A 27,575-nucleotide genomic window follows, 5' to 3' on the forward strand; every position below is an offset into this window, starting at 1 on the left:
GAGTATAGATAGAGTGATTGAGGGAAGTGAAGTAGGAAGTATGAGAGGAGGGTATTTAGGCCTAATTAGTAAATATTTAATTATATTATTTATGGTGCCTTCTTTAGGCCTTTCTACTTGCTTGCTGAGCTTATTAGTTCTAAGTCTAATCACAGTAAACTTTTAAGCACTTTCACTTCAGGTTTCCCCCAAACTTAAGGATACATGTAAACACTTATAGGCTAGGGCCTGTAACTTTTGTTAGAAGAGAGAAATGTATTTAAAGTTTCCGGAAAGGACTGAAGAGATAGCTCACAAAATAGAGTTTAAGCTTTGCCAGGCATGAAGCCTAGGTTCAAACCCCAACATCACTTAGGATATGCTATGACACCAGAGGAAGTTTCAGTGCTGTCTTCTCTTGATTTATTTGATTTTATTTATTTATTGGCTCCAGGGTTATCGTTGGAGCTTGCTGCCTACACTATGAATCCACCACTGGTGGCCTTTTTTTTTTTTCATTGTTGTTGCTTTTGCTGCTGCTGTAATTATCATTGTTGGATAGGACAGAGAGAAATTGAGAGAGGAGGGGAAGACAAAGAGGGGAAGAAAAAGATAGATACCTACAGACTGATTCAATACTTACAAAGTGACCCCCTGCAGATGGTGACTTGGGGGCTGGAACCTGGATCATTGATCTGGTCTGTGCTTCTCACTGTGTGCACTTAACCTGTTGTACCACTGCCCGCCCCCCTCTGGAGACCCCCCCACAAGAAGTCCCAGGCCAAAAATAACTCAATTGGTAGAACACACAACTTGCATAACTGAGGTTTCTGGTTTGATCCTTAGTACTATCATATGCCACAGTGATGTTTTGGCTCCTCCACTCAATTATGTGGAACTGTCTGTCTTATATGATATAAACTCAAAAGTCTAAAATATATATAATTTTTTACAAAAAGCAAGAGCATCCTCAAGTATTGAAATTGCATGCATGCAGGGTCATTAATAAACAAAATTTAAAAGGGACAAATTTAAACTTCGTTTTGTAAAGTCAGAAAGGCAGAAGTAGAGGCATGTGTAAAATTAGGATCCAATAGCAGTCTCTGAAAAAGTTGATGTCGTTTATATCTCCAGACAGCTGGCTTTGGGAGAAATAAGTTAGCAGTTGTGACCTAACTACTTATTGGAAACACTGAGTCTCTATTACCTTGGTGAAACAGAAGGTAATACCAGCTTGGAATCAAGGAAATGATCAGAGTCTATACCCAAGCTTATTGAGATCTGAAAACATGAGGTGTGGAAAAATTAGGAATATAATGCTCACTAGAAGGGCTGGGTTGTGGCACACCTGGTTAAGTGCACACATTAAAGTGTACAAGGACATAGGTTCAAGCCCCCAGTCCCACTTACAGGGGGGAAGCTTCATAAGGGGTGAAACAGGTCTGCAGGTGTCTCTCCTCTCTCCCTCCTCCTTCCCTCTCAGTTTCTCTCTGTCCTGCCCAATAAAATAAATAAAATTGAAAAAAAGAAATTCTTAGCATGCTCACTAGAGTCACTGCTGAAATTTTAGGGTAAAACACTATGAAGCACTTGGCATATACACCCTGAAGAATTGTAGGAATTCCTGTGGCTGCTTAGTGATTCAAAATACACCTTATCCCATTAACAGAACACTTTTTATACTTAATACTTACTCAGAAACACATATGGAAGGAATTTATTTTTGTAATCCACACATGAAGTTTTCTGATTCTTAGAATTAATAATGCTTTACCTAATATTATAGAAGAATTTCAACGATATATGTAGTTTTTTTTTTTTTGTACTTTCTTGAGAAGAGTTCTTTTAGTATTTTTGGGTATACATGCAGCTTAAGTTACTTCTCTGGTCTCTGAATACATAGTTTCTCAGGCATTGATCCCTGATTCCAAGCTCCAACAGTCTATGGAACATTTTCCCCAAGAGTTATTTACACACCACACACACACACACACACACACACACACACACACACACACACACACACACACACACACTACCTGTTAATTATGTTTTCAGACCGCAGTTAATATGGCAGCTAGTCAAATTAGTACCTGGGAACACGGTCCTATTCTTTGAATAAAATAGATTTTCTTTGATGCAATAATTATGACAAGTACTGTTTTTTATCCATCCATTCCCACCAGTTTGTTTGAATTATCTACAGTTTGATCAATTTTGGCTCATCTTTCTAATTAAATACCAGGTTCTTAAATGCCCTTCTTTTTTTGTTATTACCACAAATTGGCCCCATATCCTCCTTGAACATAACTTGTAAGATAAGCAGTTTTCTAAATGGTTACATGTCAGTTTCACTCATAGGCTCCATCTGTACAATAGATACATAGAGATTTTGATATGAAAAATGTCCTTGCAGAAATCAACTGTAATAGGAAACTATTGCTAGCAATTCTCTGTTGCAAGCCTAGATTAGGAACCAGGGAGAAGATGCATAGTCATCTATCTCCTTGCACCCCGTGGCTGGTACAATTCTCACAAAGAATGCATTCAGAACCACTTTTATTAGTTGTTCATAACTTCTCGAGGATGTTCTACTCTCCCTACCTTATACACATCAATCAATAAACAATATACAAGCTGGGGAAATGCCAAGATGTGTCATTGAGATAATGAGGCCTAAGGAGCTGATGGATGTAGGGGAAGAGATCCAGAGCATTCCTAGTACCCTGAACTGCTTGGTTTCATACTAATAACCTTCAGCTGTACTAGCAAGAGGAAAGGGTCCAATTGGTCAAATGCACGAAGTTTTGTAGAAATGTAAACCACAGCGTGGTGTCAGTATTATATTTGTGTATATGTGCAGGTGAATGATCATAGCTTCTTATAATAGGTATACTAGTACTAGTTAGGCGCACTGATAGCTCCCTGGTTCATATTTTACAAATAACTAGCCTTTCTAATAGGAAAGTGAAGAATAAAAAGGCAGAAAATAATTTTCCCTTTAGAGTCTATAAGAAGTGATACTACATACTTCAAAGAAAGGTCAAGTAAACTTTTCATCAGAGAGTATTACTTCTTGGCTAGTTTTTAGTGTGTGTGTGTGTGTGTGTGTGTGTGTGTGTGTGTGTGTGTGTGTGTGTGTGTGTGTGTGAAGTAGGGGCTATTAGGATTGTATAATTAGGCTTACTTTGTATATCCTTTTGCCACGCTGGAAATACCCTGTTCCCTGTATGTCCAGACTTCTCAGTCAGAGCCTATGTCTGTAGATATTATCAGTTGGGAGCAAGGGGTGCATGGACCTGCTGGTTAAAGCAAATTTGCCATCTGTCTGAAGTGGTGAAGTCACATAACTGAGTTGATACTGGGTACTATACAAGTTGATGTTTTACCCCAAGGACAGTTGGAGGGGTTTTGTTTTGCATGTTTTTCAGCAGACCTGGTTTAAAAATTCATGGATGCACCTGGTTGTTCTTAGTCTTTATTTTTCTCATATCCTGGCATAGCCAAATGTCTCCTCAGCACAATCCTAAATTGAAAAAAAAGAAGAAGAAGAAGAAGAAGAAGAAGAAGAAAGGTTGTATTCAGAGCTTAGAGGAAAATCTGAGTTGTTTTCATGAAAATCACCTAAGTGTAGGTGATGCGAACTGAAAAGATGGATGTTTTTCAGGTCAAGATTTCTCAGGAGTTAGCCATGCTATTCAGTTTTCTTTTGAATTAGCCTTAAAGTAAAACATCCCTTAGTCAAATGGTATATTTGAAAAGTAACAATTTGGGTTGGATTTTATTGCCTATGAATTCCAGAGTGATTGTAGGTGTTTGGTACACTCTATGAAGAGGGAAAGAGCCAGAGCAAAATAACACTGTTTTTCCCGGTAGATAATCTTACTGATCTCTAAAAGATGATAGATAAGTGAGATAGAAAACATTACCCACTCAGAGAAAGATGCTGTCTCTCCTATTTAAGATTTGTCTGTAGTTCTAAGTGAAAACTCTGGCTCAGCTCTGGACAAGCCGCATTAAATTCGGTTAAGATCTACAAATTCAGTTGCAGAACAATTAATCTGTTAAAAAAAAAAAGGAAAAAGAAAGAAAGAGAGAGACAGAGAAAGGAAGGAAGGAAGGAAGGAAGGAAGGAAGGAAGGAAGGAAGGAAGGAAGGAAGGAAGGAAGAGAGAGAAGGAAATTCCACTTTGCATACTTTGTATTTTGGTCTCTCTCTTCTCCCTAGGAAAAATGAAGGAGCCTATTTAGCCTCAAAGGCAAGTTTTAATAAACAAATAACTTTTACATTTTTTGTTCAAGGAAGTAAAAATGATATTTACAGGTATCTTTGACAGTTGAACCATGATGGGATCAAGCTTGTGGTTATAGTTTAGCACCAGACGAATTTACCTTTAGGGGAGAAAAAAACTTGATAAAGGGATTGATGAGACGATCTAGATGTCAAGAACATCTACATCCATCTTCTTGAAAATTTGTGACTTTAGCATTATAAGCATGATGAAGTTTCTACAATTTAAAGCATCCACTTAGCACAGACTTCCTTTCTGCTGACCTTGTAACCATAGGTGTACATCAATATCAGAAATTCCCAACTGTCAGAATGTAAATTAAGAAATACTTCACTTGATAAAAAGAAATAACATGAACACCTTTTCAATAACAGGTGTTCCTTGAACATTATGTTAAATAAAGACAAGATGTAGGACTCAAATAGAAGGATCTAACATCTAGGAAATATCAACTACAAATGAACAATTATATATTTAAAGAGAATATCATTTATGGTTAAATAGAATTAAATTGTTTATAAGATTTGGCTTTGTCTATAATACCACTCAAATTTATCTTTCACTCAAATTATATAATGTTTAAGCTAAGTGAGACATTAGAAATTATCTTTCTGCCCTACCACAGTATTTTAGAAGCATGGACTTTAAACCCAGAAGGGATAAGTGATTTCTCCAAAGTCTCAGTTGTAAAGATAGAGCCCTTTCCTGTCACATTTACTACTGTTTTCACCAAGTGCCTCTCAAGAAGTTCATGTACTATACAGAACATCCCTGCTTACAGCTTTGGAATACTCTCCTTGCCCTATAGTGGTTAACACATTAAGTACATCATGTCAAATAACTTCTGCAAATGTCTGATTACCATAAATGCCTAAGATAATAGAAAACCCCATTATTTTTGAAGATTCAAAATAGAGGCATTGTCATCTCTTCAATCATGAACTATCTTCAGAGTCAGAAATTCCAGTTTCTATAGTAACAGTATCACTTGACCTATTCCTTAGTGTTCTCATTATCCATTGTTTTGTTTCTTATTCTCACAAATAAATTTCAGTGTGCCTATGTTAATCTAAGGCCCCAGAAAGATGATACCCCCATGCAAGAACACTCTAACAACTCTGTGTACACTAAGTTGAGAGTTCCTGAAGGGCTCCTCAAGGCCATAGTTTTCTATGAGCTCTATGAACTGAAGCAAATTTCCATTTCAAATTTGGCAAAATTTTTCAAGTCTATCTTCCTATTTTAGCTTCTGAATATACTTTTTGGGAATTTTTATTAAAAACAAACAAAAAAACAACAACCTTAAGCTATTTATTCTGGCATTCCTCTGAATTAAATGACTATTCAATGCTTATGCTGTAACTAATATGTCTTCTAGCAAATGCTGTGTTAAACTTTGATTCCTGTAGCATCTACTGTATGGAGTGGAATTTGTTTTTTCATTCATTTATTTGTATTTTAGATATGGACAGAAAAAGCAGAGAGTGTGTGAAAGAGAACTCAGATTGGAAGCTTCCTTCAATGCAGTGAGAACTTGGCTCAAACCTAGGTCTTTCACTTGGCAAAGCAGCATAATATCCAAGTGAGGTTTTTCAGTAGCCCATGACATTTTTTAAATATTTAATGGTATGAACTTATAAGCAATAAATTAAGTGTATAATATCAGTGAATTAGTGCCCCAACCCATTATTTCATTCTTTTTTTTTAAGAGATGGATAATGATAGTTAACCAAACGTAGATACAGGCAAATCAGAGACACCACAGCACCAGCCCTGCTGCTGCCTCCCTTAGTGTTTATGTTTGCTACTGGGCTTGAACCTCATGCACAGGAAGGCCTGGGGTTCATAGAATGATCTATCTCCCAGCCCCAAATGGGCATTTTAACCTCATTTCATAGTCATGTAAATAAAAACTCAAATATAATATATAACTTCCTAAGGTCACATAACTCATAATAAGCGTAAATGAAACTCAAAGTTAAGCATGTGTGCTTTACTCCAGCAGAATCTTTTTCTAATACTTGTTGACATGAAGAGTTTTTTTATAATCATAGCTAAACATTCTCTGGGTAAGGAAATTTTGTTTTAAGGGAAACCATGAGAAAGAAGCCAAAGAGATGGCTTTGTGGCAGAACACATTTTTTCAAAAATTTATTTATTTACAAAATGGAAACACTGACAAAACCATAGAATAAGAGGAATACAACTCCACACAATTCCCACCATCAGAACTCCGTATTCCATCCCCTCCCCTGATAGCTTTCCTATTCTTTAACCTTCTGGGAGTATGGACCCCAGGTCATTATGAGACGCAGAAGATGGAAGGTCTGGCTTCTGTAATTGCTTCCCCATTGAACATGGGCATTGAGAGGTCGATCCATACTCCCAGCCTGCCTCTCTCTTTCCCTAGTGGGGCAGGGTTCTGGGTAATCAGAGCTCCAGGACACATTGGTGGTATTGTCTGTTCAGGGAAGTCTGGTTGGCATCATGCTAGCATCTGGAACCCGGTGACTAAAAAGAGAGTTAGCATACAAAGCCAAACAAATTGTTGACCAATCATGGACCTAAAGGCTGGAATAGTTCAGATGAAGAGTTGGGGGTGGGGTGTCTCCATTTTGTAGATAGCTAGTAGGCATATTTTAGTTATATTCCAAAGGGCCTGTGGCTATACTAGTTTTTATTTTTCCCCTGAGCCTGAAATTTGATATGCAGATGGATCCAAGTTATTGTCTGGGGAGGTGATGTCCTGGCTGGAAAATGGACCAGAAAGCTGGATCAGAGAAGAGAGTAGCTCCCTAATATGGGAAAGGTGTATAAATATTGTTGACTGTAAACCCCATCGATTTGTTGTCATCTGGGGCCCATATTCAGCTTAGGAACTGATGTGACCTCTGCATCCCTGTAGATCTAAGGAACATTCCAAGCTGCCTCAATATGAGGACCCATCTTCCTCAGGTGTAGCATAGAGTATGTTGTCCATCCTCCCTTTGGAGGATGGACCATTCTCTACTGTTGTTGATCCAAGTTGAGGGCAAGGTCCTATGGGGGCCCACAAAGGGGTTTATTGTGTTGTTCCTATTAGAGATGACCATCTCTAACAGGAGAGAGGAATTTATTCGAGGTCTAGGCCCATCATGGGCAGAGCACATTCTTTCTGTGCATTAAATCCTACAGTAGATGCCTGGAACCAAGGAGAGAATGATCAATTAAAAAAAAATGGGTAGACCTCCATAGATGAAGAAGTAATACTTTGGTGTCTCTCCCTCTTATTTTCTTTTGAAATATAAAATTAAAATGTGGCTCAAAGGTATTGTGTGCCATAGCATTATATCAAAAAATGGAATAAATAATATGAACTGGAGGATGTGAGGCATGGCCAGTGATCTACCGTGATCTTAGCCCTCTCTATTGAGTTGAAATAAGGTTAGAATGAATGTCCTTTATTTAAGCAGTTAATTATTGCTGCTTTATTTCCTATTAATAAGAAATATGAATCTTTGTGCTTTGTGTTTAGAAGGCAAGTGAAGATTCTGTGAATTGTGGCACACTGGAAAGCAGTGATCTCTCCCTGGAGATGGGATAACTCTTTGCTGATTATGACCTCATCAGAATACAGTCCTGACAAATTTGGAACATTATTATAACATAGGCTTGTAATTGGTGCTCTTTGGGTCAACATTATGTACATCAAACAGAACTAGAGTGCTGATCAAAGTCAACCTGCAGACCATAGGGGCTGTTCTCTGCATTTTATTGTGCCTCTTGCCTAAGAAAAGTTTCTTATGAAACCATATCTTTCAGTCAGATTGTTTTCTTTGTGGTGGTTCCACATTCTGTGGCATGAGAAATTTGTTCAACACTGAAAAGGCACTTGTACTCATTTATATTGGCAAGTGTTAAGTTCGAAAGGCATATGTTTTTCTTTATTCTCCCCTTCTGTTAGATCCTTGAAGAATGTTGGTTGTCAGCTGTAACTTCCTAATTGCTGAGTTTCTCATAAATCCTTTAAAGAATCCCTACTACTTCTACATTTGAGCAGAATAAATTTGCAGTATGATTGGAATTTCCATCGACTGGAAATCTTGCACACATGCACAGTCTTAGGGATACTTGTGCTTGGTAAAAGATTCTGTGATCCTGACATATGTCACTAATCCAACTTCTATATAACCTCAAAAACAATCACTATAATTGTCTATAATTATTGAATTGCCTGCTTAGAAAGCTTGAATCTGTATATATGACTCAGAATAATTAGATTTTCTAGCTACTTAAGTCAAAGCCTTTTGGAAGACTAATGAAACTCTTTCTTTCATCTTGACTTTGCTTAACTGCTATCCTACTGGAAAACTTGTTACAGCATGATTATGAAGTACATGTTCACACATCCCTGTCCTGCATATGTTCACTTCTTAGCCATGAAACATTCCCTAGTCCTTTTTTTCATTTTTTTCCTTTTTCCCATTTACTTCAGGGATATTGCTGGGACTTAGTGCCTACAAGGCAAACCTACTGCTTCCAGTAGCCAATCCTCCTGCCCATTTCTTTAATTTGATTGAAACAGAAAGAAATGGCTAAGGAAGGGTATAGTGTGAAAGAAAGAGATAAACACCTGTCATTTGGCTTCATGGCTTATGAAGTCTCTCCTCTGCAAGCAAGGACTGGTGACTTGAACTCAAGCCCTTCTGTGTGGTAATATATTCACTCTAACTGGTGCACCACAACTGAGTTCAGTTCTTGCCCTTTCTGTCAAACTTCTACCCATTGTCCTTCAAGAGTCATTTTGGTAGCAGATGTTTCTGTGCATTCCCTAAACTTCAACAACAGTAACAAAAGAACACCTTTACTCTCATAATATATATATATATACATATATATATATTTTTTTTTTCCTCCTCCAGGGTTATTGCTGGGCTCGGTACCTGCACCATGAATCCACCGCTCCTGGAGGCCATTTTTTCCCCCCTTTTGTTGCCCTTGTTGTAGCTTCGTTGTGGTTATTATTATTGCCCTTGTTGACGCAATTCGTTGTTGGATAGGACAGAGAGAAATGGAGAGAGGAGGGGAAGACAGAGAAGGGGAGAGAAAGATAGACACCTGCAGACCTGCTTCACCACCTGTGAAGCAACTCCCCCGCAGGTGGGGAGCCAGGGGCTCGAACCGGGATCCTTACGCAGGTCCCTGCGCTTTGCGCCACATGCGCTTAACCCACTGTACCACCGCCCGACCCCCTACTCTCATAATATTTTATAGTGCTAGTACCTGTACAATCGTATGCTTCCAACTGAATTTCATCTACTATGACTTTTTTCTTTTTTTTTTTTTTTGCCATCACTGGAGTTTTACTGCTTTGACATCTTTTTCAGACAGACAGAAAAAAAAGAGAGAGTGAGAGAAGCATATCATAGCACCAACTTGTTCTCTAATATTTTAATGACCAGCTCAAACTTGTGTCCTGTGTATAACTGAGCAGGCACACTATCCTGATGAGCTCTTTCCAGTCCTCCATACATTGTTTATGTGTTGGAAACAATTGTAGATGATTAGACAATCCAATAAATCATGTGGTGTCTGAGTTCATTTCTTTGCTTAAGCAAAGTAACTCTCATTTAATGCTTAGAACCATTTAAAAGAAATAAAAGAGAAGATAGTAATAAAATTAAAAAATGAAGAATGGTTAATCTTTGGCCAGTCCATAAAGTGGAAAAATGTTCCCTCAAAACTCTCTATCTTCCAAAAGTTGTGTTTTTCTATATATTCTTGACATACATGAGATGTGATCCTAAGAACATTAAATTTTAGGTATATTTTTGTGTGCAAAGAGATTTATTTACTTATTAACAAAAGTTAATAAGAGTAAGTGAAAGTATCATTCTGACACAGTCATTATAAGTATTGAACTCAGAACCTCATTCATGCAAGTTCTGTGCTCATATATAATAAAACATCCAGGGCCACTATTTCTGTATTTTTATATATTCTTTATTTTTATTTTATTTATAAGAAGAAAACACTGACAAAACCACAGGATAAGAGGGGTACAACTGGGATTTTTTTTTAGCTAAAGCAAATTACAAGATAGCAGTTAGTGCCTTGCTTATGAATAAAATGTAACTTGTACTAAAGAGGTAAATATGTTATCTAGTTTACATTTTCTCTTGTGATCTAGGTAAATTTAGATGTGTTTGTTAATAAACACTTCAGTCCAATCCTCCCTGGCTAAGAAGACAATGCTAATGTCCAGTGGAGAAGCAATCACAGAAGCCAGACCTCCCACGTTCTGCACCCCATAAAGATATTTAGTACATACGTGCAGAGGGATAAAGAATAGGGGAGCTCCCAATTGAAGAGATGGAATGTGGAAATTGTGTGGAATTGTACCCCTCTTATCTCACATTCTTACAATCATTATTAAATTACTAATAAGATAAATAAATAAGGAAGACTTGTTTATTATATGAACTAATATTTAGAAAGATAACTGGGATGCAAATTGCTAGGTGTAAAATGTAGAAATGCCAAAAATGCTTTGTGATTATCTTGAAGAAATGTCATACCCTCCATACTTGATTTCACTCCTTTAGGTTTGTGTCAGTTTCTAATTGGGATATGTTAATTATAATTTCTTGTGTTCCCTAATGCTTAAGTGTAAATGTCATATGTGTAAAATTTTTTGAAATGATAGTTTGACAAAGCTGAATTATGTTATACTTTGAACTGTTTTTAACATCTTATCAGTAAGATGTTACATGGGTGATATTAAAGATTTGCATATGGATTTATGACTTAAGAATAGAGAGATGACACTTTTCTGTAGTTCCTTTATTCAGTGAGTGCAATCATTGAAGAGTTATGTTTAGAGTTTCTGATTGCTTAATTTTCTGCAAATTTGACATACTTATCTGAATATACAGATGCCAATTATCTTAATAACCTGTCTTTATCTTCAGCCTTACAACTCTGATTTGAATAAATTGGGTCTGGTACCAAATGGTCATGAACTAAGGCAGTAGCAAGACAAGGTTGTAGCTGGACACAAAATGTGATCTTTGAAGCACAAGATCTTGACTGATAAAGGTTCCACAGAAAAACCTACTGTAGACTATTCCACAGAAGTGAAGTCTAGAATGTCTGAAAACTGAGAAGAAGCTATTCTCTTACAAAGAGTTGTCATTGGTGAAAAGACATTTTATTAAGATTCAAAAAATATAAATTGTTTTTGTTCAGAACTTACCTTAAAAACGCATTTCTAGGCAGAGGGTAGATAGCATAATGGTTATGCAAACAGACTCTCATGCCTGAGGCTCCAAAGTCCCAGGTTCAATCCCCTGCACCACCATAAGCCAGAGCTGAACAGTGATATGGTTAAAAAATAAATAAAAGGGACCGGGTGGTGGTGCACCTGGTTGAGTGCACATGTTACAGTGTGCAAGGATGCAGGTTCAAGCCCCTGGTCCCTACCTGTAGGGGGAAAACTTTGCAAGTGGTGAAGCAGGACTGCAGGTGCCTCTCTTTCTCATCTTCCCTTCCCTCTTGATTTCTAATTTGCTCTATCCAATAAATAAATAAAGACAATTTTAAATAAATAAATAAAAAGAAAAAGAACACAAAAAACACTAAAAACATATTTCTAATAAAATATGTCACCAGGAGAATTATATTGAATGTGAAATAGAAGCCCTTACTATATTATCAGCCAGTGTCATAGTGGAATGGTGTAGGCGTGAGCTGAGGAAAATGATTTGAACTCAGAAAATGTGCTTCTATTCAATGGAGAATAAAACACAGCTTGATTTTTCCAGAAAGCATCACTTTTATATGTTAAAGAGCTAGCTGAGAGATATTTTCACAACCTTGAGTTTCAGGGGAAAAAACTAAATCGTATCAGTAGATTCTGTCAAGCAAGGCATGAATATATTCCTGAGTATGAGGATTTTTTTCTACCTTAAATACACTCACTTTTTTGTCTATTTCTTTTTTAAATTTTTTTATTTATAAAAAGGAAACATTGACTAAACCATAGGATAAGAGGGGTACAACTTAGCCACAGTTCCCACCACCAGACCTCTGTATCCCATCCCCTCCCCTGATATCTTTCCTATTCTTTAATCCTCTGGGAGTATGGACCCAAGATCATTGTGGGATGCAGAAGGTTGAAAGTCTGGCTTCTGTAATTGTTTCCCCGCTCAACATGGGCATTGACAGGTTGGCCCACACTCTCAGCCTGTCTCTCTTTCCCTATTGGGGAAGGACTCTGAGGAAGCAGAGCTCCAAGGCACATTGGTGGGGTTGTCTGTCCAGGGAAGTCTGGTCAGCATCATGCTAGCATCTGGGAACCTGGTGGCTAAAAAGAAAGTTAACATATAAAGCCAAATAAATTGTTGACCAATCATGGACCTAAAGGTTGGAATAGTGCAGATGAAGTATTGGGGGGGGGGTCCTCCATTTTGTAGATACCCAGTAGGCTTATTTTAGTTATATTTCAAAGGGCCTGTAGCTATACTAGAGTTGTTTTGTTTTGTTTTGTTTTTGCCAAGTTATTGTCTGGAGAGATGATGTCATGGCTGGAAAAAGGACCAGAAATAGAAAATTTTTCCCAAAGTCAAATTTTTGCATTAGCTGAGCATTAGAAAAAAGTGAGTATATTTTACAAAGCAACGAAAAAGCAAATGACTACATCCAAAAATGGGCAGGTGATATGAACAAAACATTCACATCAGAGAAGATCCAAAATGCTAACAAACATATGAAAAATTGCTCCAGGTTGCTGACTGTCAGAGAAATGCAAATAAAGACAACATTGAGATACCACCTCTCTCCTATGAGAATGGCATACATCAAAAAGGACAGCAGCAACAAATGTTGGAGAGGTTGTGGGGACAGAGGAACCCTCTGCACTGCTGGTGGGAATGTAAATTAGTCCAGCCTCTGTGGAGAGCAGTCTGGAGAACTCTCACAAGACTAGGCATGGACCTTCCATATGACCCAGTAACTCCTCTCCTGGGGATATACCCCAAGGATTCCATAACACCCAGCCAAAAAGATATGTGTACACCTATGTTCATAGCAGCACAATTCATAAATAGCTAAAACCTGGAAGCAATCCAGGTGCCCAATAACATGAGTGGTTGAGAAAGCTGTGGTATATACACACAATGGGATATTACGCAACTATTAAGAGCAATGAACCCACCTTCTCTGACCCATTGTGGATGGAGCTGGAAGAAATTATGTTAAGTGAGCTAAGTCAGAAAGATAAAGACAAGTATGGGATGAGCCCACTCATAAACAGAAGTTGAGACAGACTAACGGAAAGGGAAACAGTTTTTTTTTTTAATAATATGTCCTTTCTTTTAATTTTAAGTGGAAAAGTATACTGTGAGTGTACACTGTGTGTATGTGTGTGTGTGTGTGTGTGTGTGTGTGTGTGTGTGTGTGTGTAGTGTCTTCACTTAAAGGGCAATTTGGAGAAATGGTGCTGGCAAACCAGTCTGAGCATGCATATATGTTTTTTTCCAGAATATATAGCAAACTGAAAGCTTATCATTTGAAAGGGCCCAGTTCAAGCCCCCAGTCCCCACCTGCAAGGTTAAACTTCCAAGTGATAAAGTAGTATCATCTACCTTCTGCTGTCTCTACCTCCACCTCCCCTCTCTTTTCCAGTCTATAGAAATAAACAAAAATAAATAAATAATATATTTTTAAAGAAGGATGATGTAAATCCTCTACTATTTAATTATAGGTAATAATATGTGACTTTTTTAGCCAATGGAATCCAACAAATTGGATGTTTTTAAATTTGCAGAGACAGGTTATAACTTGTAGATCCCACTTGAGCCCTTTTATCTGCTTACTCTTGAGATACACACTGAAATAAACCATGCAGCTGCTGGACTAGCTTCTCAGGTGGGAGTCAGATGACTAGGGACTCATGGCTGAGCTGTACACAGTATCTCTTTATTCATGCAGAATGCAGCACAATCTAATCTAAAATAAGCTAAAACTAAAACTAATATACTTGCCAAGTAGGGTGTAAACAGGATGTGATGTAGAGAGGGTGGAGTGAAAAGTGACTGGTGCAAATCAGGGTGTACTATAAGAGGGGGTGGAGCAAAAACACATCATGAACCAGTGGGGATTAAACCAATGCCCTGCAGGCAGAGCAGTGCTTCGTTAACAGTGGTTATATAAATAGAATACAGTGTTAAGCAGGGGGGATTAAACCAATGAAACAGAAGGGGTCTTAGAAGCATACCAACAGGCAGCAATTCAGATATTCAACAGCCATGAAATTGCAGTGTGGTATGAAGCTAAAGCCACATGGAAGGCACCATATAAAGACATATGATTGCAGAAACCATCTGGACTGTGGATCTTCTAGTCTCAGCTACCACAATTAATATTAAAAAGACTTCCTATAGACTGTTCAGCTAGGTTCTTCAGAAATCTCTGCCCCCCCCCAAAAGAAAGAATAAATAAGTAAATAAATTATTGTCTTAAATTTTGGTTCTGATGAAAAGTGTTATACAACAGCAAATATGTCCTCTTTCTTTAAAATAGTGCACCAAGAGAATAGGAGATAACTCACTGGGTAGAGTGACCCTTTATTACACATAAAGTTTATTCCCAACACTACACATTAATAGCAGGGATATAACTTATCTGATAAAAGTGTGTGTAGAGGCCAGGAGGTGGCACACCTGGTTAAACACACACATAATCATTTGCAAGGATCTAGGTTCAAGCCCCATTCCCCACTAGCCGGAAGGACACTTGACAAGTGCTGAAGCAGGTATGCAGGTGTCTGTCTTTTTCCCTTCCTGTCTCTTTCTCCTTCCCTCTCAGTTTCTCTCTGTCCTGTCAAATAAAAAATAAAGTAGGAAGAGGAGAAAAAGAGAAAAAAAAGGAACTAAATGGCCACCAGAAGCTGTATATTTGATGTGCTGGCACCAAGCCCAAGCGATAACCTTGGAGGCAATATAAATAAATAAGTACATAGATAAATAAATAAAAATGTGTGCTCTACTAATATGGAATACTGATTTTGAGTCCCAACATCATATGGGAGCACCATAGCACTGATGGAAGCTTCAAGCATGATGGAGAGCACTATGGTATCTCTCCCTCCCTTTCTCAATCTTCTCTCTACAGAGAGAAGTATCTCTCTGAAAGAACAGTGGAATGATTAGGTCCTACTATGGCATTAAGAAAATGCACTGTATCCATTCTGTTGCTTCTGAGTTATGTATTTTGAGATAGAATAAACTTAGATATGTATCTGCCTAGAAAATGCAATAAAGGAAAAAAATCATCTTTGAAAAATAATCTTTTTTTTTTTTACTTCAACCAGAGTTGTCACTGAGACTTGGTGCCTGCATGAGAAATCTACCACTCCTAATAGCCATTTCTCCCTCCCTTCCTCCTTTCCCTCTCTCCTCTCCTTTCTGTCTCTGTCTCTCTTTCTGACAAGGCAGAGAGAACCTGTGAGGAGATGGGGAGAGAGAGACAGAGGAAGAGAGAAAGAAATACACCTGCACCATGGCTTCAACTCTCATGAAGCTTCCCTGTGCAGGTATGGGGGGGGAGGACCAGGGGTTTGAGTCCAGGTCCTTACATATGGTAACATGTGCAGTCAACCAAATGCACCACTGTCTAGCACAAAAGTCTTCTTGATATACTCCACTACTATACTGCCTGCCTGCACTGACTGAAGGAAAAGCCAGAAGGGGTTGGTGAAGGGGAAGAACAACTTATGTGATCATGCTTGTTAATCAACTTATGTTGATTAAGCACATTCACCCTTTTCTGCCTTTCAAAAACAACTTCAGATGATCAGTGTCCATCATTAAATAATTAAAGAAGGAAGGAAATGTTTACATGAAGTAGATCTTGGTAGCAGGAGGCACTTCTTCCTGGATGAGCCCTCCAGCTCCTTCTTCCTGAGAGCTCTGCAGTGCAGAGGTAGAGGCCATTCTCACTCCACTAATGTGTAAATTCTGTCTGAGAGAAACCCTTAGTGGTCTCTATAGTCTTCCCAGGAAAACTTTAATAGTCAGATACATTAACAAGGTCTCATGTGGCTGAGATTTCATTAACCTTTCCTGATAGACCCCAGTAGCATCTGCCCATTTACCATGAAGCGTTAATCTAAGTACGATGAATGCATACTAGTCAGAATGATGATACAAGTATAGCAACAGATAATAAAATAAAAACTTGATTTCACTGTGAATTTTTGAGGACAAATTCATTCCTTCACACTTTTTTATCCATTCTCCCAAATGTTACCTTGATATTTATTTTAAAACTCTTAAATCTCAGTGCCTAACTTAGAGATTTTACCAAAGAATGCTGTGTTCCTCAAATAAATCAGTATTAAGATATACTAACACCATCTCTTTCCTGTTCTCTCTCCCTCCCCAACTCCTGTTCTTTATCATTTTTGGTGCAAGAAAAGGATTTCTTATCATTAAATGAACATCATTTCCTATAAAGTTTCCTATGAGCAAAGAAGATGAATGTCTGTTTCTCCCAGCATCACTGCTCCTTCTGATAGCAGCTAACATTTTAAAATGATGTAACCTTTTGACATGTATAGATCTTTGGGGATTTAAAAGAGAAGTTACTCTGGGATTTAGGATGTCCATGGAAGCATGTTCTGATTGAGTCTGAGCAGAGTCTGCAGGGTAATGTTGGGATTTTTAAGGTGGCACAAATATTCTCAAAGTATTTCATCAGTTTCCATAGTAACTGTAGTAATAAAAATGTCTTTTGGATGTATACATCATTCTTTTCCTCTAAAAGACTGTGCTTTAAAACCAGATTAATAAACATTTATGAATAGTTCTTATTCCTTTTTTACCACTTTGATAGTGGCTATTTTCCAAGTAAACTGATTTTATTGCTAGATGTCAATTAAATACAGAATATGTATATTGGAAGATATGTCATGCTGTAATGATTCTTATTGATGTTAATATAACCTTTTGTAAAAACTAGCTGATGGGACATCTTTTTTTACTCATATACCATTAGACCAGAGTGCCCCTCCCCTTTTCTGTAATGTTTTTCTCACCCACATTTATGACATAGCTTATAACCAGATTTATGAAGGAGAGGTTCTGGAAAGATGGGCGAAAGGAGGCCAGAGTCACTGAAAAAAATCTGAGTTGGAACAAAGTATTCTAATTAAAGCAAAAATAAAAATAAAAGACAAGCAGAAATTACCTCTTCACACCATCAAGAATATCTTATCAATCATTTTTTATTGAGAAAATCCATTATATACCTTTTACTTCTATATTGTTCTCCCTTCCCCACCCCACCCCCTGCATCTAGGCAATATTTTGTGAGATGTTTGTAATATAAGGTTTATTTATTTAATTTTTAGAAATGAGTCATGGCATTTTACCAGGCTATACAGTACTGAGTGTTTTCTCCTTTGCTAAGTAATAATAGTAACATCTGAACAAAGCTTGATCTTTCATGCACATGATCTTATTTAATCTTCATACAAACTCATTTGAAGTTCTGGTATGCTATAAAGAACTTGACCATTAATTAGCGCTCGCTCGCTCTCTCTCTCTCTCTCTCCTCTCCCTCTCGTTCTCTCTCTCCCTCTCTCTTCCTCTTTCTCTCTCTCTCTCTTTCTCTCTTCCTCTCTCTCTCTCGCTCTCACTCTCCCTCTCTCCCTCTCTCTTCCTCTCTCTCTTTTTCTCTCTTCCTCTCTCTCTCATTCTCTCTCTCTCTCATCCTCTCTCTCTCTCTCCCTCTCTCTCTCTCTTTCTTTCTCTTTTCCTGATGAAGTGCTCAAACTCAATACAGTGTTGACTATGGGCAGATACTAGATTTGACCATAGAATTTCCTGTGAACAAATCTGTCATTTGTTAACCTGTTTTTCATACTTACAGATCAAGACACAAATATACACAAGCATGCATTTTCTCTATGGATGGTCAGTGCCATCTATAGTAATGGAAGCAGATTTTTACAGTGAAATGGTACTTTTTAGTTTGGGATTCTCTCCAAGGAGAGGGTTGTGTTCCCTAGTCCTAAGTGAAATAAGAAGGAATATTCCATAAACTTTCTTAAATTGTCTTTAGCTACTATAACTGATTTGTTGCCATTCCTACTTAACCTTATATTTTGTGTTCTCTAAAAGGTTTGGGGAAACATTTTTTAATTACTTGCCATTGTTGTCACAGTAAGTATGTAGAATATGCTAGCTAGGTTTTTAAGAAATATGTGAAGGAATTGAATTGTGTTATATTCTTCTTGAAAATATTTTTTTCCCTAAGAAGTCAAAGTCTTTGGGCCTTCCTTTAAACTAAAAAATGTTTAAAAGTAACCTCACAAATTAGAGTCTAGAATATCCTTCCAAAGTTTCCCTACAATTTAATTGAATCAATTTTCAGGTCATGAAGAGATGGTCTGTTGCCCAAATGTTCTCCTCTGCCTTTGTATATTGAGTGACCTCACTTTGTGTTAATGAACATAGATGGTACATTAGGTGAGCTTCACTGCATTTGGTGGGGTAAGAGTGGGATTTAGGACAAGTGATTGCATACTAGGCCAGTCTTTTCACAGATTCTTCCATCAATTCATACTTGATTAAACTTTTTCAATTTAATCACTTTCCTCTCTCTCACTATTGTTCTTACTTCAGTAATTTTCTTTTCAAGGGTCATTCTGAAATCCTGTGTAACTTTGTTAATACTATTTTACAAATAGTTACCAGTTGACAAGCATGCATTGTTCTGACTCATAGTTCATCTAGGAAGGAAAAATGGTCATCTCTCATTGTGAATAGGCAGCTTTTCCACCCACATTGTTCAGGAAATTACTTACTTGCTCTAAACACATTTTGTTTAATTTGTCCTTAATATTGAAGACAAAGGTTTGCAAATAACCTCTTGTACTATTTATAGATATTTTTGTTTGAATAAAATGAGTTGATAGTTGTAGTGTCCACTTGATGCTATTGCTAGTTTTATAGCTATTATCATTATTATCATGGAATGGTAATTAAATAAATTTATTTAATATGCATGTGTGATACAGGTATCTATAGGTGAGTTAAGCTTGAGTGATAGAAAAGGGATATCATCAAGTTTTCATTCTTACCCATAAATGGTAAGGCAAAAAAAAAAAAGGATAAAATAATGATTATTTTTTCTTCTAGATAAAAGAAATGTGAAAAGAATCGATGTCTGTATTTGTTGAAGTTGTCCCTTATTAGCTTTATTCCACAGTAATATATCTAAGTAAGGAATCTAGGCAACTAAATACTGACAAAATTCTACTGGGAGGAATATCCTCAATAGTTCTGAAAGCTGCTAGTCAACCTTTTCTAGAACTGTATCATCTAGATATATGTTGAATTGGGAAGAAGTCAAAGAGAATGATGAGGCATTTAATTTTTGACAACAATGATCTGTCATAAAAACTAATACCAAAAAGAGAAGTGACTTATATGAAATCTATGAATTACATTTCACGTTCATTTGTCATCTCTAGGATAAGTAAAGTTTCTTATTTCTCCTGAAATAGAGCATGAATGATTTATTTAGAGAAGGATCACAAAAACCCAAGTTGCCATTATTGATTTTTCTATGGAAAACAATGCATCCATAGATTTCATCAGCACAGCATTTACATCCCCAACAAGGTATAAGTAAGCATTCATGGGCTGATCTGAGCAGAGAGTGATTAGCTTCCTTTTAAAGGCAGAGCCTCCCCCTTCTCTCCTCCCACCTGTCCTCTAAGCAGAACAGGGATTTAAGAAGCTAAAGTACTGCAAGGATCAAAGACTATTCAACAGACAACAGAAGGTAGGGAGGATGAAGACTCCAATAAGTATATTTGTTTACTTGTTTATGCATTTGTTAATTTGCAAAGATGCATGAGCTTACTAGGGAATAAGCTTTATGCCAAATATGCAATGAGTTTTCTAAATAAACTTTATTAATTTTATTTGATAGAACAGAGAAACTGAAAGGGGAGATAGAGAAGGAGAGACAGACAGAGAGACACCTGGAACCCTGCTTCACCATTTGAGAAGTTCCCCCCACCCCTGAAGGTGGAGATGAGGCTTGAACGTGGGTTCTTGTGCATGGTAATACAAGTACTTAAACAACTGTGCCACCACCCAGCTCTTAATGAAATTTGAAGGATGTAAATAATTTGTAGTGTGTACGTTTTCAATTGGTTCCTATTAAGTAGTTAACTTTCTCATATCCTTTTAGCTGCACATTTATGTGTAACCATGCCCTTGTTAGATCTCATATTAATTGCAAGGACATTGGACAGCACTATTCATGGTGTACCAAGTACTTGCTCACCTCCACTGTTTTTCGCTGCAAGGATGATAATCCAAAAAGAATATGAAAAGAAGAAAATTGGTGCAGAGGTAGAGAGCATAATGATTATGCAAAGAGACTCTCATGACTAAGCATTCAAAGTCCTAGGTTCAGTTTCTTTCACCATAAGATAAAGCTAAGCAGTGCTCTGGTGAAAAAAAAAAAAAAGGAAAAATAGCACAATACATATATGAATCTCTCCTTCCTTGCTCTGTAATCACCTCTAAACTACCATCTTTTATCTACAATCCACTCCTAAAACTAAGCACTGCTTTTGGACTGGGATATTAAAGTCATTTTTAACTTAATTACTTTTATCTATTTCTCTCACTTTTTTTAAAATTCAAAGTCAGTCTTAAAAAAGAAGCTAGAACTCTGTGTTAATTTGCCTGTTTTCAGGAATCACTTTCTAAGAAACTGAGGTTTTTTTTTTTTAACTCTAAGACCTTGCTTGATCTTCATGTGATGCTTTGTACTTTTTTAATTAGTTAATTTATCAGATAAAGACAGAGAGAAATCAAGATAGAAGGGAAAGGTAGATAGAGGGAGGGTGGAAGAGAGAGAGAGAGAGAGAAAAGAGAGAAAGAGATACCTGCAACACTGCTTCACCATTCGTGATGCTTCCCTACTATAGGTAGGGTACAGGGGCTTGAACCTGGATTTTTGAACATAGTATCCAGTACACTCAAACAAATGTGTCAACACCAGGCTCAGATGCTATGCTTCTTATAGGGAGTATTTCCTGACACGTGATATCCTTTCCAAATTGACAGATGCCTATGTGCCTGGATATAGCTCACCTGGTAGAGCGCAAGCTTGCCACATGCTAATCCTCAGTAGGTACACTAGGGACAGGACCAGAAGTGTTGTATGCTTTACATTGGTTTGGTCTAGCTCTCCCCCTGCCAGGAAAATTGGTTTAGTCCTGCTAGTTTCTCGGGCCCGCTTGTCCCCTCCCCAAAGAACCCCGACAGAGTTCAAGACTTCTTGGCACCGCCATGTGAGAAAGATGCAAGAGAGTTCTGTTTGGTGATTAGTTTGGGTTAGTTTATGAATCGTTGTTCGTGAATAAAGAAATACAGCTTCCCGGCCCAGCCGCGTGTCTCTGGTCGTCTCTGTTACCTGCCCGTGAAGCCAGCCTGATAAAACAATATATGGCGCCTACAACGTGGGACCGGACCTGTCTATCTCTCAGATAAGTGAAGACAATTTGGCTACCTATGCACTATGGCCTTCTGTTCTGCTTGTGAAGAGATCTCCAAAGGTGTCTTCCCTTTCTTCACGAGACCGTTTGGCTGTTTCTGGAACATTTATCTCTGGACCACTCTGTGGTTTCTGCCCGACACCAGCCTGCAGGAGCCCAACGCCATTCTGCATGAGCCGGCTTTCTACCGCATGGCGCGGGGCACTGGGCGTGGGCTCCCTCCACACTGCTCGGCCACTGGGAGCAGGTCAGCAGACATGGCAGGGCCATGGGGCAGGGCCGCGGCAGCCTATCATGGCCACCACCCCGGGGCACCTCGGCCCACGCCTTCTGCACGGCTGGCCCGCCCGTCCTTGTGCTATGAAGTCTGGACAGATCCCGGGCCACCCGGAGACCGCGGGCTCCCTGCCAAAACTGGGCCCCCTGGCTGAGATCCTCAGCTCCAGTCTGAAGGCAAACAAGCTGGAGTACGCAGAGATTTGTCCAGAGATTGCAACCTGCAATTCCTAGAAATGAAGTTGCCCAAGAGGCCACCGCTGGACTACGCACTCCCAGAACGGCTAAGACAGTATAGATCTAAATTCGTGTTTAAAATGACATGTCTTCGTAACAAAAGTTTCTCTCCTTGTATATTGAAGACCATGTGTATGTGTGTGTTTAAAGTTTGGTAACATTAACTGTAAGGTTAAGAATATAACTTTAAGGCTAAATTCTTACCAGGCAAAGTTAAATGAAAAAGGTTTTCAAAGTAATTCTCATAAAGATAAAATTAACTTACATTTAAAGTCGGAGGTAAAAATTAGTTAACAATCAATATATTTTAACTAAGTTGGTCTAAACAAAACCTGCGCACACCTAGGGTGTGTCTCCATCTTAAATGGGTGTAACAAAAGGTTAAATAGACTGTGGATATGTAAAACTCTCGATTACCTTCCCTATTAGAAATGGTAGATTACACAAAGGCTATGCTAATGATACTCATGCCTGAGGTTTTCTTTCCTTGATTCTCATGTTTACCTTTTCACATTCTATTGTTTAAACTTTAACCAACCTTAAAATCATTCTAAAAAAGACTTCTAATTGTAAGAGTTATCAATTGTGATAAACTTCTAACCTGCTACAAGTTTGTTTCATAGTAAGTGAATTGCAGCTGTCAAGTTCTCTACAGAAAAGCGGAATTCCTGCAGCGGACCTTCCTCATACAACGTTCCACCCCCCTGACATTCTTCCATGGACATCTGCTTTCGACTGGCACTCCTATTGGACTCACTGGTCTCAAACACTGACTGCAGCCAGCTGCCTTTGGGACTCTAGGCCGTTCCCTGCCCCCATGCTAAAAAATGCTTGTCAAGGCAAGTACACCCCCCAGAGGCAGGAAATGTTTTTTTTTAAGCTGATAAAGTTTTGCCCACAGAGGCAAAAAATGGCCCCCTCAGGCCTTCCCTTGGCAGCACACTGGTTCTTGTTACTCACTTACATGTTTCTCCATGTTTGTGCCAGTTTCTTTTTTGAAAATGCCTGTATGATATAGGTTTCTGTTCACCCCACACCCCTGATACTGTAGTCATTTAGTTAAAAAGAAAAGGGGGAATTGTTGTATGCTTTACATTGGTTTGGTCTAGCTCTCCCCCTGCCAGGAAAATTGGTTTAGTCCTGCTAGTTTTGCCCGCTTGTCCCCGCCCCAAAGAACCCCGACAGAGTTTGAGACTTCTTGGCGCCGCCATGTGAGAAGGATGCAAGAGAGTTCTGTTTGGTGATTAGTTTGGGTTAGTTTATGAATCGTTGTTCGTGAATAAAGAAATACAACTTCCCGGCCCAGCCGCATGTCTCTGGTTGTCTCTGTTACCCGCCCGTGAAGCCAGCCTGGATAAAACAACACAGAAGAATCCCCATAGCTGGTGGAGCATTTTTATGGTTTCTGTACTTTGTGCTCTATGCCCCCCCACCCCTTCATTCTCTATATATAATAAAATGAAAGAAAAAGCCATCTGGTAACATTGAAATTGTGCATGTGTATGTACATATCCAGATTCAGATCAGTCAATCTCTCCCTCTCTCTCTCTCTCTCTCTCTCTCAAACACACACACACACACATGCACACACACACACACACACACACACACACATCAAATTCCCAAAATGAAAATTTCAGGTGATAACTGTATAGGGAAATAGGGAAGATATACTTTGGGCCTATATCTTTTAGTGACCAAGGGAATATCCTATAAAGCCAGAATTATTTTTATTAGTAATTTAATATTGATTTACAAAATTACAAGATAACAGGGTCATGATAGCATCTAAAACTTGGTGTCTGAACAATGGCAAGATATAAGGTGGGGCAAAATAATTAATTAACAGGAAACAAAAAGTAAGAGAAGATCAAAAAAGAACAGGTATCTTAGGGTAGAAAGAAGCTAGGTAGTCCATTTTAAGCATGTTCCTAAGGGCCCACAACTATTGTAGTTTTTTGCTTGAGTTTATTAGGTAACATGGAGTTGGACAAAAATATTGTCTGAGAAGATGGTGTCAAAGTAGAGAAAATGGCTAGAAAGTTGGATTAGGGCAGGGAGTCACTTCCATTCTTGAAAAAAAAAAATCTATGAATAAAATTGTCTACCCTGTCCACCTGACCCAGGAGATAATATTTAGCACAAGAGCCTATATATCCTCTGAGTCCCTATTGGTCTCAGCTCACAATTCATGGGTACAGCTAGGAACATTACAGGCTGTACTCATTTCAGGACCAGTCTTCCTGGAGTGACAGGGAAGGATGACTCAGCCTCCCTTGGGAGACTAGGGCAGTTTCTACCATTGATGCATTGTAGTGGAGGCAAGGTCCTAGGAAGGCCAACAAAAGGGCTTATGATGATGTTTCTGACTGAAGAGACCATTGAGAGTTGAAGCCAGGATTGTTAATCGCGCCTATGTTTTTAAAAACATTCACACTATTCTTCAACCCCTACCCAATATTATCTAGATGCAGAATATGTCATTTTGGTGAGTTAACATGTAAAGGATAAAAATGATGAATAAAATTCATTCTGATGTGGGGATGTCCTGTAGGCTCACTGTTCTTGTTCTGATAAAGTCATCTATCAACCTACTGCTTATATCCTGGCAAAGTCCTCTGCCAGGAGAAACATGTAATGAAATAAGCTATTATTGGAAGGGAGGAAAACATATTTTGGTTAACAGGTAAATGGAAAATTGGAGGATGGGGATGGAATTACCTTGCCTGAGTCAATAGGTACTAGATAAAATTGAACCTTTTCATGTTATCTCAGAAATTATATTTTGGCAAGTGCACAACAGTTGTGATATAGTACTGTTAACTGAGGTTGGAGGTACAAAGCAAAATGATCATTCAGTGACTTATGTGCTATTTGGAAAGTGATGTCTTTTATGTTCTAGTAAATATGAAATGTCCTGGAGACAGTTTTGTAAGTTTAGAGGCTTTCTGACAGTCCTTGTTTAATGTCCATCATAGGCTTTAATGAAGTGATGTGAGTTTGTGCCTAGCAGATTACCTGCAGACTCTGTGTCAGTCACTTGACTGGTGAGGGAGCACTGTTTGCTTGGTGTACGAGAGACAGAGAAAACTAGAGTCATAATTTATGTTTTACTAGACAGTGGAGATTGAGAGGTAATTAGTCTCCATTTCTGTGTGTGTTTACCATCATCCAGATTGCCACTGACAGCCAGAATGTTCTGTTCACTCTACCATGTTCCTTTTCTCCCCTTCAAGCAGGGGAGACTGAAATACCAGTAAGGAACTTTAAGTTCATTATGGATAACATCAACAGAGTTCAGGTTGAGGAAGTCTGGTGTGCAATCCCTTGTACTCTTTGCAGTGACAGGACTCCGTTGTCGCAGGATGACACTAACTATGCTGATGTTTTCATGTGATTGCCTCCAAATGCCCGAGATAGCTGCATGTTTGCCTGGCACCCTGCTCTCATTTGACATAATTCTTTCTATTTTTTTACCATTGTGTTCCTTTTTTTTTTTTTTCTGAAACAGCCACAACCTCGACTGGCAATCTTTAAACTCCAAACTGCAGTGATTTCTCTTCCTGCAGCAACACATTAAGCACATCTGTCATGCTTCTCTGAACCAAACTGGGAAAGTGCCAATTAATAAGTTGATGGGGAAGAAGTCAGTGGAGAACATTAAGGCCACCTGGCTGGAGACATTAGGGGTGCGTTCTGACTGAGTGAAAGGAGACTGGTAGAGAGTTGGGAATGAGGTACTTTATCACACATTCCTAGAGGCATAAAATGTGAGAATAAAGTATAGTTAGCAAGGAAGCTTCTCCATTTGCTCCTGCTGTGGATTTTTGTTCACATTGTTCTGGTTAAGATTAACCATCCCAGGAGTCAGGCAGTAGCACAGCGGGCTAAGCGCACATGGCACAAAAAGCAAGGGCCAGCATAAAGATCCTGGTTCGAGCCCCTGGCTCCCCACCTGCAGGAGGTCGCTTCGCAAGTGGTGAACAAGTCTTCAGGTGTCTTTCTCTGCTCCTCTCTGTCTTCCCCTCCTCTCTCCATTTCTTTCTGTCCTATCCAATAACAACAGCTATAGCAACAACAACAACTACAACAAGCACAACAACAAGGACAACAAAAATGGGAAAAATAGCCTCCAGGAGCATTGGATTCATAGTGCAAGCACTGAGACCCAGCAATAACCCTGGAGGCAAAGAAAAAAAGAAAAAAAAGAAAGATTAACAATGCCAATTAAAGAGTGTTAAGTATCTGGAACTGCAAATTCATACACAGATATAGCATGTTCTCCTGTCAGTAAGCTAAAGATTAAAAATTGTGTCCAACTACTCTTTCCATGAAACTTCCATTACAGCTGTACATCTTGTCATCCTTATTTCATGTAACTACTCTGATAACTACATTTTTTGGTTAATTTGTTCATCCTTTCATTGACAAGTATTTATGACAACTTACCTGGCTTCTAGAAATACAATATATTGTGTGAAGTAATATGGATTATTGCTGTTCTCACAAAGTTTATATTCCAGTTGAGAGTATATACTCAGTAAATAAAATAAACAGGTAAATGAAGTAATGTGTTAGATGCTAGTAACATGTCATTTGTACACTCCCCAGAGAAGGCTTTGGAAATACAGATTAGTTTCAAGATTCATACGTGTCTAAGTAAAGCCTACTGGTTGGATGACATGGATATTGTTATGAACAAAGAGGGATAATGTTAGGAAACAAAAAGCAGTAGATCCCAACCTAATTCTTTTCACATTTCCCACAACAGACTGACAAGTACTGTTATCTTTATTTCCCCCAAATGTACAGTAGGCAAGGCACTGTAGGAAGGAGGGATGAAACCAGGGGAGTAGTGGGAAATGTTTCAGATTTAAGAAGTATCCTTGTGGAATCAGCATATCGCTCCAAAGTAAAAGAATCTGGGGTGGGTGAGGGGGGGAATACAGGTCCAAAAAGGATGGCAGGAGACCTAGTGGGGGTTGTATTGTTATATGGAAAACTGGGAAATGTTACGCATGTACAAACTATTGTACTTACTGTTGAATGTAAAATATTAATTCCTCAATAAAGAATTTTTAAAAAGAAAAGATAAGAAATAACCTTGTGAAAAAACAAGGAGCTCTGCAGAGGCAGGACATCCCAACCTCTATTTTCTCTCATCCTTCCAACTTGTCCTGACTCTTTCATTTCTTAGTGAAATGAGTTTCATGACATTCATCCAAGGTA

General features: G+C 38.4%; 1 protein-coding gene across 3 annotated transcripts in view; it reads left to right on the forward strand.

The window, feature by feature from the left end:
• The window catches only part of SORCS1 (sortilin related VPS10 domain containing receptor 1), a 633,466-nt gene that overhangs the window by 381,033 nt on the left and 224,858 nt on the right, over positions 1 to 27,575 (forward strand). The window lies entirely within an intron of this gene.

This window comes from Erinaceus europaeus, chromosome 14 (assembly GCF_950295315.1).
Source record: "Erinaceus europaeus chromosome 14, mEriEur2.1, whole genome shotgun sequence".
NCBI classification, from domain to species: Eukaryota; Metazoa; Chordata; class Mammalia; order Eulipotyphla; family Erinaceidae; genus Erinaceus; species Erinaceus europaeus.